This window comes from Patella vulgata, chromosome 5 (assembly GCF_932274485.2).
Source record: "Patella vulgata chromosome 5, xgPatVulg1.2, whole genome shotgun sequence".
NCBI classification, from domain to species: Eukaryota; Metazoa; Mollusca; class Gastropoda; family Patellidae; genus Patella; species Patella vulgata.
The window spans coordinates 9,555,482-9,570,449 of record NC_065883.2 but is presented as its reverse complement, the minus strand read 5'-3'; the positions used below and the strand labels follow the sequence as shown (position 1 = coordinate 9,570,449).

Genomic DNA, 14,968 nt, shown 5'->3' with positions numbered 1-14,968 from the left:
CTAAACACCCCTATGCTCAAGCGAATTAATGAAGTAAAATTGAACCATATGTTACTCCCGAAATGACCTAGTTTGTGTCGAGTGGACGTTAAACTCCATTTCTCTCTCTCTATTATTCGGATAATCAATTTAAATATATATATATATATATATATTTATTGAGTTCATTTTAGCTTGAATTAAAGGGGATCACGTGGCTAAGTGGGTAAGACGCTAGCTCGCTAGCCTGCTAGCCTGGAGGTCAGGTGTTCGATCCCTGCATTGGCCGAGAAAGTTCATCCAGATTTTCCGGCGTGGTTCTCCCTTGTCAGTGATGCAGGACGGAGGGGCTGACAAGGAAAGCTGTCTAGTCGTTCGGATGGGACGAAAAACCGAGGTCCCGTGTACACATTGGCGTGCACGTAAACGATCCCTTGGCAGTTGGAATTCGATATAAGAGTAGGCCGTAGTGCCGCTGTCCGGGCAAAATTTCCCTCATAGCACACTGTATGGCGTATACCCGTCTTCATTAGCCCAGGTTAGGAGCAGAACAGTAGGACGTTAAACTCCATTTCATTTCATTTCAGCTTGAATTAAGTCGTGGAAAATTAGGAACAAGGGATGCGCAGGTGGAGCTCAGTATCTTAATTAAAATAAGAACAATCTGATAAAGTTAAAGTGACGTCTTTTCTGTATATAACCTTTATATATCAGTCAACATTTAAGCATTCAAGCGGAGACAGAGAATTCCCTGAGCAATTTATTTTTCTAGTTCAAGTCTTGTTTAATTAGAAAGCGCAACAGTAGCAGAATTAATGTATTGAAAAGGTTTTCTTTATCTCGTTGACATTATGTTAGACAAATAGGCTGGCTTCAGTAGAGTATGTGCTGCATTTTACAATCAGGAACGTAATCACTAAAAATAATTGCATCGTTATTTTTAGTTGGAGTGCAGTTTGTATCACTACAGGCCTTGAACCAATCTGTTTTACTGAGGATTACGAAAGTCTTCTAATATCTCTGTAAAAGATGACTACCTTTAAGATGTGACATCACATCACACGGCATCAATCATTGACTCAATGGCGCGTGCATTGTTTACATAAGACGTTACTGGTTCGGGCAGAATGGTGCCGTTTATTCATTTTAATACCCATATACAGTAAAATAGAAAATATTGTTTACCTACAAATACTTCAAACGTCTTTGTTTATTTTTCTTATATATAAAAAAATGTTTTAGAATTTAATTTGTCAGAGGAAAAAAGTTAATATTTGGAGCTCATTAAGTCGCAGCGATGTCATCCTTATCATTGATTGTAGCAGCCTAGCGAATATTCACTGCTGATCAGTGCGGCCTGGAACTGTACAGCACAGTGGACACTTACAGCTAGCCACCAGATCCATTCACTTGTTCTGATATGTGCGTTTGTTGTTTAAGGTGTCTGTTTATGTTGCAATCATAAAATATAGATCTATCTTTCGTTTTATTTTTTAAAACTTTCGATAGCCTCCATTATATAAAGATCGGTCCGGTTGTTGTAGGAAGTTGTGTCAGGGGTCATACAAGAGGCTATTGATTCTATGACATCAGGCATTTGATTAACTAATCAGTGTTGATGTTTCAAGTGGACATTTGGAAATACAACTTTTGCTTTGTCTTTGCTGCGAATGTCTACCCAGAGTTCCGTGTAACGCACGCCAAGAACTCACCACAACAGATCATTTCATTGGCTAATATCCCTCACATCAACCAGAACTCCTCCAGATCCTAGTGTAGTAAAGGCAAGTAAAACAATATTTTGAACTATAAAAAACAAAATGAAATAATATCTGTATTTTTTAATCAGATTGTGTGCTGTCCGTATGTTTGTCTTATGTTATAGTTTGTGTGTGGTGCACCCTTCCTGCTCTGTTATTATTAGCGGTGATCAGATTAGATTAGGGGAGGGGAGGATGGGGAAGATATTTAGCTCATCATGGAGCCTGATAGCTTCTATTGAAAAGTACATACAATAAGGAAAGAACTTTACACTCAGAATTTCTTTGGTAGCTTCTGTGACATACCTCATACCTTGGGGGCATTAAACATTATTTAGTGATGGACTAGGGGCTGGGGGGAAGGGTGTGTCCTGAGAGGTTTCTCCCCCTTAGCGAGAGAAATGTTTTGAATAACTGACTTTAAATAGTGCTTTCTGGACTAATTTCTAGAGTACCCAGCCTCCACGGACTACTTAGCTTATCAGTTCATCAAATATGATGTTAATTCAAGACCAGAGAGAGACTGAGAGAGAGAGAGAGAGAGAGAGAGAGAGAGAGAGAGAGGGATGTTTATCTGCCTGAGATCAGTGTTGTTAAAAGGCTAAGTTCTGTTTAACTACTATGTATATTATGGCATTTCCTGTTGTTATATTTCCTGCTGAGAGTGTAAATCTGGGGGAGGGGAAACCCTATGATAAAATTCATTTCCTTTATTATGTATGCAATGCTTAGATAGCAAATCCTGTGGAAGTCACTTTTGTGAATTTTCTAAATGGATGTCTCTGGGAGTCACAGTGGCTCAGTGAGTAGGACTTTGGCTGGCTAATCTAGAGGTCCTGTGTTCGATCAGTGTGTTGGTCGAGAAAGTTCATTGGGATTTTCCAGCGTGTTCCCCCTTGTCAGTGATGCAGGACAGAAGGTCTGCCAAGGGACAACATATAGCCGTTCAAGTGCGACGAAAAACCGAGGTCCTGTTGGAATTCGATATAAGAGTAGGCCGTAGCGTTGCTGTCTGGGCAAAATTGCCCTCATAGCACACTGTATGGCGTATGCCCGTCTTCATTAGCCCAGTCAGGAGCAAAACAGTAGGACGTTAAACCCCATTTCATTTCATTTCATTTTTCCAGGCCTAATATAAGCCTTGAAGAAAGTTTTCCACTCCCTTAATTCTACTGCCCTGTTGCTATTTCATGTTGCTCTAACTAATGGTAAAGAATACCATCAATTGTTGGCGAGGTTGATGAGTGATGGTAACGATATGAATGGTAGATAGATAAAGCTAATCTAAAGACAGTAAAAACAGGTCGGAAATACTTCTCACCAAAATAAACCATCTGCTTCATAAACAATCATTGTTATACATGATTATTTACCACATTTATTCTAATAAAACACCCCAGAAATCATATTATCTAATAGAAACCAGCCACAGTCACTTCCCTTTTCATATGCATTGCTAAGAAAGAAAAACAATCATTGTTAAACAAGCTCTAAATTCTCGGTTCCGAGTTGATCAATTTGATTGAAATTTTCAGAATATTCCTGTTACATTATCTACTATTTAACTAATATAGTGAGAACTGTCAGCTCTTTATCTAATCTCCCATAATGTATCTTTAATCTCACACACAATTATTTACCAAATTTATTCTAATAAAATACCCCAGAAATCAAATATATAATATAAACCGGCACCAATCAGTTCCCTTTCTATACGCCCACATTTCCCCATGGCCGTATTAGCCGTTGTCCGGGACTGTCATTGGGACAACAAAAGATTGAGTCCTTTTGATAAAGTACCCCAGAAATAATTTATCTGAAGTATCACAAATCATATGCCTTTTATGAATTTAACAATTGAAAGGACTTGAAAGTGTGCTTTATGTGAGCAGGAACTGTGTAGGATGGACAACAATCATTTTAAATTTATGACAAGTAAAGACTTTATATCCATGAGTCAGCAGTCATTTTAAATTTATCACAAGGGAAGACTTTATATCCATGAGTCAGCAGTCATTTTAAATTTAAATTTAACAGGTAAGGATTTTATATCATACTCTGGAATGAGGGAGAGAGAAGTAGGGTTTAACGTTCACTGGACGCACGATGCAAACTAGGTCATTTTGGGACAAACATATGGTTCAATTTTATTTCAATAATTCGCTTGTGCATAAGGGTCTTTAGTAGTGGGAGGAAACTAGAGGACCCAGAGAAAACCCACAATGTTGGACAGGTGACCCTACTTCTTGTCATGTACAACCCGGGAATCAAAACCACGCCAGTTGACTCAATGACAGGCCGCATGATACAGCGTGCAAGCACTAACCATTCGGCCATCCAACCCCCCTAACCTGGAATGGAACCTTGTCAACACAATACATGGGTGGGGGGGGGATTTCGCCCTGACAGCAGCTACTATTTAATAAAATACCCTAGAAAGTAATTTATCTAAAATATCAATGCATGAAACGGTCAACAATCGTTTTAAATTTAACAAAAGTAAGGACTTTATCTGGAATAGAATCTTGTCAGAACAATAGTACGAGGAGGAGATTTTTGCTCTGGTACACAAAACAAGGTCTGGGGTACATGTTGGCATGCATAAGCGAAACTTTGACAGATGGAATTCAATTAGGAGATAAACACTTCCTGTTTCATATTTAGAGGGGGTGTATTGTCCATTTAACCATGCTTGAGTCACTGGAACACGAGCCGTGACAGCGTGGAGTTTTTCTAATGGATAATTCAAGCATGACGTGCACATAAAAGATCCCTTGGCATTTGGAATTCGATATAAGAGTAGGCTATAGTGCTGCTGCCTGGGCAAAATTTTCCCCTTATCAGTGGTGCAGGACGGAGGGCCTGACAAGGACAGCTATCTGGTCCTTTGGATGAGACGAAAAAACAAAGGTCCCGTGTATACATTGGAATGCACGTGAAAGATCCCTTGGCAGTTGAAATTCGATATAAGAGTAGGCGATAGTGCCGCTGCCGGGGCAAAATTTCCCTCATAGCACACTGTATGGCGTATGCCCGTCTTCATTAGCCCTGTCGGAGCAGAACAGTAGGACGTTAAATTTTATTTCATTTCATTATGAGCTGTCATTTGGATGATGAATGACTAGGGGTATTGTCGACTGTTAAATATTCAAGCATGTCTGATATTAGATGTGGTACTGCCTGAAACTATAGAGACAATAACTATCACATTTTATCATCAAAGTTACAAATTCATCTGTTTTATTCAATAGAATATGTAATGAAAATTGTAATTGTTATGGTCGAAATGTGACACTTGAGATAGATGTTATTCCTGAAATAGTTTTAATGGGTGAAATCATATAGTTAAAAACAGAAATTTACAGTAAACCATCTATTACTTCTAAGGCTGACCTTAAAAATATCTTTGTTTCGCCTAACGCGACCGACTAACTAAAACCACCCCCGACTTAAATTATTTTATTGCACTTTTCCACGATCTTTTTATTTTATTTTGTTTGTCAACCTGAAATATATCACGAGAGTTATTTCCCTTTACTATGGCTAAAGTTTGATTCATTATTGAAACTGGTTGATCAAGACGAAAGCGTCATAGGTGTCGCTTCTCAACAAAATGGTTGCAGACGAATACACGTCCATTCCCACGAAATGATTCTGCTTCTATGTCTGTGGTGCGTAGTTTTAAACATGACGACGATATTTTCAATATCCGTTTTCGAGGAAAATGAAGGCACAACCCGCAGTATCGTTAAAAACGTGTTGAAGGAGTTTCACACTTCAAGTTCGTGGCAAATCGTTTGCGAGTCGGGCATCACGAAAAATTCCCGATGTCATTCACTCATTTATTTTTTTGCCAATTGAATAAAGAAGACGAATGTTTCCACCCGGAAAATTATTAAGCTGTCAAATTAGCTCTTAAGTTTAATAAAAAAAAAACGTTCAGTTCGTTACTTTTTACGTCAGACCCCAAATTCATTAAACAAAATTAATGAATCTGTAGTATACAGCTAATAAGTTTTCTGTATTGATTTCTCTAACTTTAAAAAAAAAATCTGAAAAAAAAACCGACCTACCGACCCTTCTCCTCGATTGTGGGTCGGGTTTGGTGAAACAAAGATATTTTTAAGGTCAGCCTAACGGTTAGTTAGTTCAGCAATATGTGTTGGAATATTTTATGACAGCAGTCTCTCTCTCTCTCTTTCTCTCTCTTTCTCTCTCTCTCTCTCTGATTCAATTCGACCTAAAGGAGCTAAATCTCTATTCTTGGGTAAGGGGGTTGGATGAGCGAATGGTTAGCGTGTGCGCGCTGTATCATAAGATCTTTCATTGAGTCAACCGGCTGCGTTTTGATTCCCCGGTTGTACGTGACAAAGAGTAGGTTTGCCTGTCCAACCTCGTGGGTTTTCTCCGAGTCCTCCGGTTTCCTCCCACTGCTAAAGACACCTTCATGCAAGCGAATTATTGAAAAAAAATTGAACCCTGTGTTAGTCCCAAAATGACCTAATACTGGGTTGAGTGGCTGAATGGTTTAACTTTTGCAGTTTAGATCATAAGATCTATCATTGAGTCAACTGGCATAATTAGGATTCCCTGCTTGTACATGTCAAGGAGTAGGGTCACCTGTCCAACCTTTTTTCATGGTCCTCCGGTTTCCTCCCACTGCTCAATACCCATACACACAAGCAAATTATTGAAATAAAAGGTAGAACAATGTGTTAATCCTGAAATGACCTAGTTTGTATTGAGTTAGAGCTTAGAGCACATTAATATGCTAGTGAATAATTAAGAGTGTAAAGAAAATGTTGGTTGTTTGGTCAGAATGCTGGTTTCGAATCTCCGGTTGTACGTGACAAGGATTAGGGTCACCTGTCCAACCTTGTGGGTTTTCTCTGGGTCCTCCGGTTTCCTCCTACTGCTAAAGACCCCTACGCGCAAGCAAATTATTGAAATAAAATTAAACCATATGTTAGTCCAGAAATGACCTAGTTTTTGTCAAGTGGACGTTAAACCCCATTTCTCTCTCTCTCTGGTCAGAATGCCTCAATTAATAGGATATTTAATACAAATAGAGCTTAGATAAAATGTGGTATAAAATATCTACAACTTTTATAAATATTTAGATATTTAACCACTTGGTAATAATCGACTTCTTGTTCATGGTACAAGGCTCTTCATTCATTCATTCATTCAACTATTCATTCATTAAGAAAAAGACTAAACTATATTGTTTCAAAATCCATTTAGTAAAATTCATTAAAAATACATTATAACTCCATTTTATTTTATTTTTTTTGTACTATATACTAAAATGTTTGTCGTGTATTTTGTACACGGTGAACAGTCCATTAATTGCTGATTACACTATTTTGCCTATACCGTTTTTTTAGGACTTCAAATTTTGTCTAATGGTTTGGATTGTTCGTACTTGGTTTTATTTTATGTCATGGTAATCTATCAAATCTAGTTACATTTTCTACAGGAACTATGGTTCCATTGTAAATGAAGCCAGGATATATTTGGTCATATTTCTGTAACCTTTCAACCTTTCACCCAGTTCTGTATATTATAAATAGAATAGGCCACACCACTGTATATTATAAATAGAATAGGCCACACCAAATATTTTATTGCATTTCACCGCCCACTGAAATAAGTTTAAGTTATTAAACTGAAGTAATATTGGTGTAAGAGATCCCAGCTGATTTTGGACTTTTTTGTAGATTAGAAATTTTATTTTATTTGAAATAACTAAATGAAATAAAATGAAATGGGGTTTAATGTCCTACTATTCTGTTCTGAACTGGGTTAATGAAGACGGACATAAACAATACAGTGTGCTATGAGGGAAATTTTGCCCGGACAGCGTCACTACGACCTACTCTTATATCGAATTCTAACTGTCAAGGGATCTTTTACGTGCATGCCAATGTACATGGGACTTCAGTTTTTCAACCCATCTGAACGACTAGACAATACTACTTGTCAGGCCCACCTTCCTGCATCACTGACAGTTAGGGAACCACGCCGGACCCCCGAAATAACTAAAAATAGGTTACTAGAAGAAGGTGGCTGATTTAAAACCAACACAGCTGAGAATTTTATACCTTTTGTGATACCTTGGTAAACTTTTGAGTAGTCAAACTCTGCAAATGAGACATTGAAACACAATACAATTTCGAACTATGAACTGTGTCGGAAATACTTTTTTTTGAGTATGTATTTTGACTGTTGACCAAGGGAAAGGGAAAGTTGCGCAAAATCTTTATTTTCTGTTTAATCTTGGGTATAGCCAAATCCCCCCACCACCATCCTATACCTTGGTGTTTAAGATTCCTTAAAATATACCTGCCTCTGAACCAAGAAATTATGTGTGTTGTGTGTATTTACCTATATATTGTTTGAAACTGGTATTTATTATGGGAACCTGGTTATATTTCCTGTTACTGTATAATCTACATTTAGTTGGTTCCTGTCCTTGAAGAACACCAGAAACCAGACTAAGGTCACATTCCACGTCTGTTTTTATCTCACTCATATCTAACACACATGGTGAGATATAATAACATTTTATGAGAATTGGCTGGAAATGTATTTAGATATATAAATTGAATGAATGAATAAATAAATAGATAAACGAGAGAGAGAGAGAGAGAGAGAGAGAGAGAGAGGGAGGGTTTAATGTCCACTCAACACAAACCAGACCATTACTGGACTAACATAGTAGGATTTATTTCAATAATTGACTAGAGTGTAGGAGTCTGGGGTCTTTAGCTGTGTGATGAAATCAAAGAAAATTGTAAGGTTAGGCAGGTGACCCTACTGCTTGTCACATAACATGCCACTTGTGTTAGAGCTTGTTCTGTCTCCCCTAAATCTTGTGTTAAAGCTTGTTCTGTCTCTCCCAGATCTTGTGTTAGAGTTTGTTCTGTCTCTCCCAGATCTTGTGTTAGAGCTTGTTCTGTCTCTCCCAGATCTTGTGTTAGTGTTATTGCTAGTTCTGTCAATCCCAGATCTTGTGTTTGAGCTTGTTCTGTCAATCCCAGATCTTGTGTTTGAGCTTGTTCTGTCTCTCCCAGATCTTGTGTTTGAGCTTGTTCTGTCTCTCCCAGATCTTGTGTTAGAACTTGTTCTGTCTCTCACAGATCTTGTGTTAGTGTTATTGCTAGTTCTGTCAATCCCAGATCTTGTGTTTGAGCTTGTTCTGTCTCTTCCAGCTCTTGTGTCTGAACTTGTTCTGTCTCTCCCAGATCTTGTGTTAGAACTTGTTCTGTCTCTCCCAGATCTTGTGTTAGTGTTACAAGCACTTGTTATGTCTCTCCCAGATCTTATGTAAGTGTTAGTGCTTGTTCTGTCTCTCCCAGATCTTGTGTTAGACTTTGTTCTGTCTCTCCCAGATTTTGTGTTAGTGTTATCGCTTGTTATGTCTCTCCCAGATCTTATGTAAGTGTTAGTGCTTGTTCTGTCTCTCCCAGATCTTGTGTTAGACTTTGTTCTGTCTCTCCCAGATCTTGTGTTAGTGTTATCGCTTGTTCTGTCTCTCCCAGATCTTATGTTAGTGTTATCTCTTGTTCTGTCTCTCCCAAATCTTGTGTTAGTGTTAAAGCTTGTTCTATCGCTTTTCACTTCAAATTCCAACGTTGGAAATGGCTGCCCCATGTTGTCAATAGCAAAACAGGGGAGGTAATTGTGTTGTTATTTCCTGTGTCATAGATTTTTAAGGGTGGGAAATAATGCCCATGATCGTATAATAGTGATTTGATAACCTATTGAGCAAAAGACATAGAAATAATTATGTTTTGACTTTTTTAGAAAATTTGAAATTCTCGCTTTAAATAAGCAAATCCCAATCCTATCATTTTCGTAAAATTGGTGAAAGGCATCATTGTCTGGATTTTTTTATTTATAAACAATATTTTTATTCTGATTTATGTCTGAAGTGAGATTAGGGAACAGGCATAGCCAGAAATGATTTCTTTTATGATAAGGAGAGATGAAGATGGTTGATGGAGAATTTGCATGGAAAGTGTATATAAAAGTGAAAGCTACTTCCAAGCATTTATCTCTGTAGATCAATACAGATTTGGATGTGTAAAAATGATAAATGCGATGATGTATAACTCCTACATAGCAGACGTGAACCACCATATTCCAAATAATAATGAAAAGATTTCTGCGGCGCTCTTGTCGAATTTGTTGCCATAGAAACACAAAAATTATTAAATCCGCGAAATTTCTTTGATATGATAGGTTGGTGTGGTAACAAAGTTTTACCAAGATACCTTGAACGATTTATGAGAATTGCTCCTGGAACATAACCAGGACGGATGGGGCCTATTCCAATATCTTGTTGTTTACTTCATTCATCCCAGGATACAAATTCCCTGGAGCTTAGAATAAGTGTCCAAATGTGTGTGTAGGGGAGGAGGCTATGATGAAAAATTCTAAGGAAGCTCCCCAGTTTTTATATATATTGAATCTGATTTATATAAGTAATCTCACATTGAGTGTCCATATTATGGATTCGATCCCTGCATTGGCCGAGAAAGTCCATATGGATTTTCCGACATGGTTTCCCCTTGTCACTGTTGCAGGATAGAGGGCCTGACAAGGACAGCTGTATAGTCGTTCGAATGATACATTGGCGTGCACATAAAAAATCCCTTGACAGTTGGAATTCGATATAAGAGTAGACTATAGTGCCGCTGTTCGGGCAATATTTTCCTCATAGCACACTGTCTGGCGTATATGCCCATTTTCATTAGCCCAGTTGGAGCAAAACAGCAGGATGTTAAACCCCATTTCATTTCATTTCCATATTATTGAATATGTTTTGATCGTGAATTTTACTAGAAATAAAAACGAGCTAACAATTGTGATGTGGTATGTTAAGTACTAAAGCGCTCAAGAAAAATCGTGCTTATTTTCAGTTTCGTTGTAGATAAACACTTCCTGTTTTGAAGTTTGAAGCGTGTTATCGTGAAATAAACATTCCTTGAGATTATTGAAGCCAAGATGGAGCAGTTTTATTATGAGCATGGAATGAATAGTTTTGCCTCTGGGTAAAATTCTTCTGTGTTCCAAACAGTCTCAGATTGGAATAGGAAATGAAATGAAATGAGGTTTAACATCATACTTTTCTACAGGACCTTGGTTTTTTTGTCTCATCTGGCAGGGTGGGGGGGGGGGGGTGGCAGATGGCCGAATAGTGAGCACGAGCGCTGTATTATAAGATCTATCATTTAGTCAACTGGCATGGATTCGATTCCCCAGTTGTACATGACAAGGAGTAGGGATGCCTGTCTAACCTCGTGGGTTTTCTCTGGGTCTCCCGGTTTCCTCCCACTGCTAAAGACCCCTACGTGCAAATGAATTATTGAAATATAATTAAACCATATGTTAGTTCCGAATTGACCTGGTTTGTGTTAAGTGGACATTAAACCCCATCTCTCTCTCTCTTTCATCTCATCTGAACATTTAGACAATGTTCCTTGTCAACCCTTGTATGTGTGTTTGTCTCCTGGGTCCTGATCTTATCTTTAAGTTCATTAAGTGGTTCAGGTAGCAATTTTGTGCGTTACTATACCATTAGTATAGTAACGCACAAAGAAAGTATCCACACTAAAAATATGACTTAAGTTTTGTTAAAATCAAAAAAATGTGATAAAACTACACTGAACATGTCTTGTGCGTCCAAACTTAACATTTCTAAGCAAATAAAAGGCAAAACAAATAGACATTGTGCCCAATTACAGCATACAATGGAAAAACGACTTTGTTTGAAGCAGGACAAAATGCACAGTGTATACTTTCTTTTGGACATTAGTATAGAAAGGATGGAGGGCTGGTGAGGGACAACGTATAGTCATTCGGTTTGGACAAAAAACAAGGTCTTGTGTTCACATGGCGTGCATGTAAAAGATCCCTTGGCAGTTGGAATTCAATATAAGATTAGGCCGTTGCACTGCTGCCTGGGCAAAATTTCCCTCATAGCACACTGTATGGCCTATGCCCAACTTCATTAGCCAAGTCTGAGCAGAACAGTAGAACGATAAACCCCATTTTATTTCATGTTCATTAATTGGTTCAGGTAGCAATTTCATCCGTTATTAGAAAGGATAACTTTCTAATTAGCTGACCATTGCATTTTGTTTTGTTTCATCGATTTTCTACATTTTTCTCCCTCGTTCTTTTTTTTTTCTTCGATTTAGCAGACAGATTCATTTTGTGAGTTTGTAAATCAGTCAGACCACAGAAAATCAATAGAGAAAGTTCCCAAGATACTACTAACTTGCCAATCTGAGCAATTTGTTATTGACTTATAGACATGTAAATATTATGTTATGTCTTGTTGAAAAGTACTCTCGGTTGGCTTGGATATTTCACGAGGATTACACAGGCAGAGATCAAACTAATTGATTATTAAATGGCTTTTAGACGATAATTGATCTTTGTATACACTGACAAACGACAGGGGAATATATATATATATATATATATATTGATATATACGTTATAACACCTGGGGGGGGGGGATCATACGGTCTGTCATTGAGTAAACTGGTGTGGGGTTTCGATTCCCGGGTTGTACGTGACAAGGAGTAGGGTCGCCTGTCCAACCGCGTGGGTTTTCTCTGTGTCCTCCGGTTTCCTCCCACTGCTAAAGACCTCTACGCGCAAGCGAATTATTGAAATAAAATTGAACCATGTGTAAGTCCCGAAATGACCTAGTTTGTGTCGAGTGGATGTTAAACCCTATTCTCAATTAAGAGCAATCTGATTAAAATACAGATCTATATTTCGTTTCGTTTTTTTATACTTTCAATGGCCTACACTACATGAAGATCTGAAAAGTTATAGCGATAGGTCACGTCAGGGGTCAAAAGACAGACTTATGACCCTTTTGAAGTCAGACATTTGATTAACCAATCAGCATTGATGTTTCTAGTGGATAATCCCGAAGTTCCATGAAAAACACGCCTAAAGCTCGCCGTAGCAGACCGTTTCATTGGCTTATCCCTGACACCATTCAGAACAAGAGTTGAATAACAACTCTTCCAGATCCGAGTTTAGTTAAGATCAAGTAAAACGAAATTTTGAACTATAAAAACGAAACGAAATAGGATCTGTGTTTTAACCAGATTGAATTAAGAGCAGACAGCTAGCTTATGAATTGATGTATATCAGAATGAAAATTTAAAAGTGATTCATTTTTTTTAGCTGGACCTATTTCTATTTATTTATTTATTTTTATTTTCTTTAAAGAATTATTTTATTCACTATAAATGAATGTGAGATAGGGGAACAGCCAAAATCCCTTGTCAGTGATGCAGGAAAGAGGGTCTGACAAGAACGGCTGTCTAATCATTCGGATGGGACGAAAAACTGAGGTCCCGTGTAGTGCCGCTGTCCAGGCAAAATTTCCCTCATAGCACACTGTATGGTGTATGCCCGTCTTCATTAGCCCAGTCTGAGCAGAACAGTAGGACGTTAAACCCCATTTCATTTCATTTTCCTATGTCTGACCCTTATCCCTATTTATTTATGTATTCATCTACCGTAAATATAGAAGTACTTGTACTTTATATCTACTTTAATATACATACATTGATACACTGTATTCATGAGAATGACGGACAGCTGTGTAGAATAAACAGACTGTAACGTATTGCTGAGGGAGGGCTGGGGCGATGCAAAGGGAATTTGGGGCAGGACTTTTTGGGATGTGGAATATTTTTAAAGGATGGAGCTTTTGGTCTTCTGCATTAAAGAAGTTTTTTTTTCTTCTGTTGTCGAGTGGTCTAATGCGAGAGCTTTAGATCGTAAGGCCTGTCATTGAGTTAAGTGGGGTGGTAAGTCATTATTTTTTGTATTTTAGAGGAGATCCGAATAAAGCTCCCCTTAATGAATAAATTGAAAAAATCGCTCCCCTAAAAAAGCTCACCCAGTTTCGATAAGAAAAGTGATTTAAGAATTAAGGAGAGTAATCTGATATTAAGAAGAGTGATTAGTTGTGTGTATGGGAAATGGTTCTGAAGATCAATAACTGCGTGTAAGGTGTCATTCCTGGTTACATAAATGATAATAAACATCATCTGCTAAATAATAGCACTCTTAGTCATACGGTCATGTCATACTTTTGCTATCGTCTTAAACTACTTACGGTATTCCAATAGAAATACTTGTCGACATTTCTAAATATTTATAGCTTGTATAACTTTTGTTTAAAAACATAATCCATATTCAAAATATAATCATAAACACTCGAAAATTCCATCAAAATATAATCTATATCTTCCGGAATTGTTTTCGTTGAAAATTTTCACGTGCCATCTCTCGTAATTTCTGACATCTTGCGAGAGTTCTACTTTACATTTCAGTTAAATTAACCAATGATGCGTAGGTGCCATCTATTTTTAGCAACATATTCAACAGAAATTTTATTACCATGTGCGATCACATTATACACTGATCGAATACACCAAATAAATGTTAACAATGACAGCATGGTGGCGATCAGAATGTGAGTCTTTCACACTCTTTTAAAAAAAATACATATGTCCATGATTTACAAATAAGGAGAGCGATTTTCAATTTTAAAGCGAGGGAGAAAAACCTCCCCTCGGTCGACATTTAGGTATGCGGCAGGCACTCTTGTGTGATCGCTAGCCTCAAAAAACGATGACTGGGTGGTTTGATCGCGCACATTTAGGTGACATGGATAAGAGTCACGTTCTCAAGCCCGTTTACTTTCACTGCTAAACACCACAGCACACAAGCAAATTAATGAAATAAAATTATATCATATGTTAGTCCTAAAATGACCTGGCCCCCCGAGTTCACAAAGCAGTCACAGACTTCAACGTCCACATGACACAAACTATGTCATTTCGGGACTAACATATCGTTCAATTTCATTTCAATAATTAGCTTGCGCGTGGTGGTCTATAGCAGTGGGTGGAAACCAGAGGACCTAGAAATACCGGACATCGCCTCTATAATATCAATAAAAAAGAATATTTCATATACCGGTAAATTAATGGGTTATTTACAGATATAAACAGTGTTTATGATACAATATACAAAGACGGTGTTTACGATATTATATGACAGTGTTTATGATAAAAATATACAAAGACAGTGTTTACGATACAATATACAAAGACAGTGTTTATGATATTATATGACAGTGTATATGATAAAAATATACAAAGACAATGTTTTTAATAAAA

At 37.6% G+C, this 14,968-nt stretch overlaps 1 protein-coding gene across 8 annotated transcripts in view; it reads left to right on the top strand.

Annotated features, from left to right (window-relative positions):
- The window catches only part of LOC126822441 (uncharacterized), a 186,207-nt gene that overhangs the window by 107,425 nt on the left and 63,814 nt on the right, over positions 1-14,968 (top strand). The window lies entirely within an intron of this gene.